This window comes from Etheostoma spectabile, chromosome 10, assembly GCF_008692095.1.
Source record: "Etheostoma spectabile isolate EspeVRDwgs_2016 chromosome 10, UIUC_Espe_1.0, whole genome shotgun sequence".
In the NCBI taxonomy this organism is placed as follows: domain Eukaryota; kingdom Metazoa; phylum Chordata; class Actinopteri; order Perciformes; family Percidae; genus Etheostoma; species Etheostoma spectabile.
Genome location: NC_045742.1, coordinates 23,913,196 through 23,919,660, shown reverse-complemented (window position 1 = coordinate 23,919,660; position 6,465 = coordinate 23,913,196).

The window sequence follows — 6,465 nt, the reverse complement described above, 5'->3', positions numbered from 1 at the left end:
AACAGTGGATACGTTTTAACATTACGCTACTGTTAACATTACTGGCAATCAGCTGATCGCTATTTCGCTGGGCTAACGCTCACGTCGGATTATGTACAACTTGTTAAGATCATACATCTAACACTAAAATCGTCTACAATGGGACAAAAGTTTAACACAAACAACAGTATACCACAACACATGTAACGTTAGCTTATAACTTATTTGCCAATATGGTTAAACTGCCGCTGTTAGCTAAGGTTGGCTTGCTAGCACGTCAAATTACGGTACTAATAAACGTTATAATTCGTGGTACAAAAATGATTATCGACTGTAAATTAACCAAATATATATTACAGTGGGCTTATATGTATAGCAATCACGTTCAACTTTGTATTGCTCCGTCGGTCTCGCTATCGCGTCTTCGGCCGCCACTGTCAAAAGTTTTTCAACGGTTGTTAGCTCCGCCCCTTCCGCTACATAGCCAAGATGGCGACCGCAGGGCTGCCAACTTTTCCAAAAACCTTGGAGTGAGATTTGGGGGGGCCAACCCATATTTTGCGCGCCTACAAAGCAATTTCTGGGTCTTTAACCTTTAGGGTTTAAAATGGGATTTGTATATGTGGGGGATGGGGCTCTCCTAGGGGGTCTGGGGGTATGCTCCCCCAGGAAAAAAATTCGAAAAAATAACCATTAAATGGCACTTTCTGGAGAGTTTTTTGCAAAAAAAAAAATGGAGAAATCAAGTCTACATGATATGTGGAAAACTGTATGGTTGGAGCCTTTGCATTGTTGTAGTATCAACAGGTTTAGGGATTCAGCATTTACATTATTAACTTCTTATGATATAAGAACTGCCCACACAATGTGCCAAACATATTGAACCACATGAAGAGACAGTAGCATATGTCAGCAACAGCTAGAGATTTGGGTTGTGGGGAACAGGTCCAGGGGTCCAGGTATAGGGACCAGGGACCCAAAGTTAATTAATTGTTGAGGGATCAACTAAGACCACTGAAATTCTAAAGAATGAGACCACTAAGTTACATAAATTCTAATCCTTTAACCTGCTGCAAGGCCCGTAATGTTGGCCCTCATCCTCTGTACCCCACTTAGTTTTTTACTTTTTGTGAAAATAAAGATCATTGTTCATTTTAAAAAAACATCAAATTAATTATTTACAGTTACATTTAGAGATGCAGAGGTTAGAGATGCACAATAGTGGCCAACGTTGCAGTAGTTTATCTGTATATATATATATATAATATATATATATATATTATATATATATGTTATGATAGTATATGTAATATATATATATTTTATATGTATATGTAATATATATATATGTATATTTATAGTATGCTCAGATGTGTTTCACCAGATTTCTGCTCATTTACAACTTTGTGCATTCAAATATAAACTCCCCCATCTCTTGTCGAGATTTGGAGAGTTGTATACAGTCGCTGTGCATGTAATTGCTCCGCTGATATGGTGGATTCATTCAGACCGCTTGACAGACTCAGGGCCCATTTGGGTCTCTGGTCTCTGACAGAGTTTAGAGGTGTCCGTACGCTGCTCTTTATCGGAGGTCTACGCATGGATGCAACGCGTCACCCGCCCCCCCCAGAGCGAGTCCATACAATGACTGAAGTTGCTCCACTACCAGCGCGCTGCTCACCTCTATTGTTACAGAGAGAGTGGACACGAAGCGACGGACGGGTCTGTAATACTCAGAGCTCATACCTGAAGCCGGGGAAATGCACCTGGGATGGCTGTGAAAAAAAGGTTTCATTGCGACAATTTGAAATTCACAGACAAGGAGCGCTCTTGAACCCATCACAGTCTCTGAAAGCACAACTAGCGATCACGAGTGGTCAACAGATAAAACATAGATAAACTCATTCTTGAGTAAATTTTGACTTCCGATCCGGGGGACAATCTCAGCGTGAGATAATGGGGGTGTGGGGTCTGTGCGCATGTGTGAAACAGCAAAGGCGGGTGTCTCACGGCCAATGCGTGAGAGTTGGCAGCCCTGCGACCGTTGAGTGTGGAAAGGGTCCATCCATCTACACTTAACTTTGTGACCGGTTTGAGTGCACCATCCGGGTATTTTAAGTACACTTCATTTGACCGCACTTCCACAATGTGAACGCACTATGTACTCAAATAGTTAGTATTTAGTACAGAAGTGCGCGATTTGAGACACAGCAATACTTTTTCTCTGATCAGTGTTAAAACTTTTTTCATTACGACAAGACACTGTTGCTACTGTCACCATCTGGTCCCTGGGAGCTACTGTCTTGTCCTTGCCTTGAGCCCGGTGTGACGCATGGAAGAGAACAGGTGCCCCTGGACTTTGAGAAGCTGACAACATTGACTCTTTATTGTGACTATGGAGATTTTTACATTGTAATACAAGAGCTGTTGTAGAAAACTTTTTGGGCAGTCATATTCCTGTACTGATGAAGTGAGTACTGTAAAACTGATTCTACTTGCAAGTAAATCTAATTTTATTATAACTTCAGTGGTTCCTGTCAATTCTTGATAATGAAATTATTCCTTGTAAGGCAATGCCAAACAACCTTTTATATTGTTTCAATAGGAGAACTGGAGATACCAGTAGAAATATTTGTGCAAGATGCATATGGCTTACATTTCTTGCTTACATTTGTCTTCAATGTAATCGAAACCATTTTAATTCATTCAAATTATGTGCTACCCGTACAAAACCAGCTGTATTGAGCAGTTCACAATCACAATGCATTCAAACTTCATCATCTGTCAAAACAGAGGTGGAGAGAATTGACCGAAGCATGTTTAAGAATTGGTAACAAAAGTGAAAAATACCTTGCGTGTCAGCCATGTGATTCTGCTCCTAAATGTAATGGCTTCAATGCTACACCCTCTGGGTTCATGATAATCAGGCCAGCTTTTCTTTCTCATCTTACTGACAAAAAAAACTGACAAACAGAAAACAACCTCCTTGGCAGAGGTAAAATACAAAAACAACCCTAATATATAAGACTTAGGTAACCAATATGTTTACATGCTATTTCTTGGATGAAAATCCAGTTGCTTTTTCTCTCCCTTTCATCTTTCTGTTTTCCTCAGTCTGCACCTACAATTAGAGGAAATATAGACGCAGACTTGATGCCAGCAGCTTCAAAAACAAGGTGTCTTGCTGTGGCACATAAAAATAAAAGCAAAGACAACTTTCACAGTCACCCAGTCACCAGCAGAAGCTACTTGCTGTACCTTCTGAAAACGGGAGCTAAATATCTTTCTGACATCTATTCAAAGCTGTTTCTAGCACACGTCCGGGCCGCTTTTACCATGTCAGTGTCAGTGTGACATTAAATCTGACCTCCTGCATATCGCCATCAGTCAGATGTCGCAGGGTTACTCTCCTCTCTTTGCTGTGTGTGTGTGTGTGCGCTTGCTTCAGGGGTTGTATGTATCTAGATATTTATATTTTTGTTTTTTTAGACTCTGTATATATACATTTCTCACTCTGCATGCACACCCATATGAGCATTTATTTATTTGTATTCATATAACTAATATCTCGACATTTCTACGGTGTTTTCAATTGTTTTTGTGCGGAATTTTTTAAGCTGTGAACTACTACTACAGTGTACAGTGTACTGTGGTACGACAATAAAGATATCTTGAATAATTGAATCTTGTACATAGAGATTGGCATGGTTTTATTTCAGTTAGACTAATAGCCGGTTTGATTTGCATTGAGAGATGATTTTATGGAAAGTATCCCATGCCAATCTCTATGTATGGTGAAGGGTCTGTGATGATGGGGGGCTATTTTAATTCCAAAGGCCAAGGGAACATTATCAGGATGCAAAGTATCCTGATCCATGAAATAACTGGCCTATAAAAATATAAATCTGCCTGCCTCTATGGGAATTTAACATTGGGGTGTGTATACTTATGCACCCTGCATTTTAAGGAAGAACATTTATTTATTCACAATACATTATTCATTCACAAAGAAAACTGGTGTCCTTAAAATGTTGGATTTTTCCTTTTTTAATTAAGGCATTAAGATCTATTTAAAAAAGATGATTTTTTTTATTCCTCTTTTTAGTCAACATGGGCATGTAGACTTATGAGCACCACTATATGGACAGAACAATTAAAAAGAGTGTCAGCAGTCCTTTATGAGACTAAAAAAGGAACTCACTTAAACCTTTTTTTTTCTTCGTTTTTTACCTATCCCTACCTCAGTCTCTCTGGCTATTCATTTGGAATCTGCAGCCTCCTAGGAAAACAGAAATAGGGAGAGTGCTTTTAACCACACACACACACACACACACACACACTGGAGGGCCAGGCGCATTGATTTGCTCTGTTGCTCTGGTCCTGTTTGCAATTCAGCTCCTTGATTTGTTCTTGTGGGGACATCAAGTCAGAGGAGATGTTAATTTGATTTAGCCACTGGCTTTTGTTGCACCAGGGGAACGCCACCAAAAGCAAGGCAGCATCAGTCTTTATCTTAACAGGGAATTAGATATCCAGCTGGTGTTATGGTTGCTGTTAAAGTTCTGTGTCTCTTTCCCACTGTCCTTCTATCTCTTACTAAGACATAAGACTGTCTTTATTTCTCCTGAGTAATTTTGCCCCCTAGCCTTTTATTTCTTACTTTTTTTTTTAATGTTTGTCTGTTCCTTGTGACTGGGAGAGAGAGAGACTTTTCAAATCTGTAGGCTGGGTGACACACACACACACACACACACACACACACACACACACACACACACACACACACACACACACACACACACACACACACACACACACACACACACACACACACACACACACACACACACACACACACACACACACACACACACACACACACAGAGGGCCGGAGTGGGGGCCACTATTTAGCCCGGGACTTTCAGGCCCAAGACTGGCGCACTTTTGGGGGAAATTGGATAAACGAAGCAACAGAAGAGCTCTTACTATCTTGTAGTTTTTATTAATACCATGGTTCAACAAATGATGTAAAGGTTAAATAATATTTCACTTAAGCTAAGAATTTAACTAAAAACATTCCACTTTTCCACAAGCGTAGGTTGATATATTAATAAAAGCAGAAAGAAAGAAAGGAACAAAGCATTCTACTCTTCCACAAAGAGGCAAAGAGGCATATTAACATTTTACTGCATGTACAGAAGCTTGAGTATTGTTATCAATATTTACATAATATACAGTATGCAAAGGCTATGAATATTGGCTGATACAAAAGGCTAATATTTAAATTTTGAATTTAATATTTTCCTTAATAGGTTGACAACTCTGCAACGATGTCAGCTGAATAATTACGTTGCCAATACTAATCATTAGGCCTTGTCTATATCTCTCTTTACCAGTAGCCACTTGTGTTTGTCCTCTTGAAAATAAATCGGTGAGCTTGGCACATTTGACAGCCTCCTCCTCCAATGCCTTTTTTTTTTCTTTTCACCTGGTTATTTTTTCAGCCCCTCCTGACCTCTTCCTCCCATCCATCCTCCCTGATGCGTATCTCTACAGTAGGGCCGACCCAGCTATCGGTAGCCTAGCCTATCTGAGAGAACTTTTTGGAAAAAGACTATGGACTCTACCCACTAACTCTATTTGGGAGGGGAGAACTCCCTCACATGGTACAACCCGTGCAGAGGCTGCGGTGTCAGAATGCAGAACGTGTGTAACCTACTTTGAGAGAAGATAGACTAATGTGACAAATTTCAACAACAACAAAAATCGGCGACCGGCCCAAAAGTGAAGCGGCCCACCGGAATTCTCCCGGGCCTACAACACACACACACACACCACACACACACACACACACACACACACACACACACACACACACACACACAGCAGAAAGGACAAATGAAATGCACATTGTGGCTCCATTCTGTCATTTCAGAGGTGGCTCGGTGGACTGGGACTGACGCCTCAGTGTGGTAACACTGTCTTGGTTCAGTTTCAGGTCATTCTCTCACATCTCTCATCTCTGTATTTTGTGTTGCGTATCTGCACTTGTCACGCTGCAAAATGTATCACTTTATAAAACACGTTTCCCAATGTGGCTAGCAATTTCAGAGCAATTTACTGTAAATAAACAAGAAAGACAATTGAAAAGTTCTACGCAAAACTATTAAATTGCCAATTTCAAGCAAAACAAAAGTAATTACATGGAAATGAAGTGTTTAGGGACATGAAGTCCAACTGTGTTTGTACCTGTGTTTTGAACCAGACTGAATAAATACAAAAACATACTGGCAGAAATTAGATTGTTGGAAAACCTTTTCATTTCCAATATGCACACATCTATTATGAGCATTTAGTTGGTTTTTAGCTTTCATATCACAGGGTGATTATATACTATATGGAGCCCCCGCTGTTGCCTGTTCTGCAGTGTTCTTCTGATTCACCTCACTGCTTGTTTTACAGGTTGGTCGTCAATGAACTACTGGT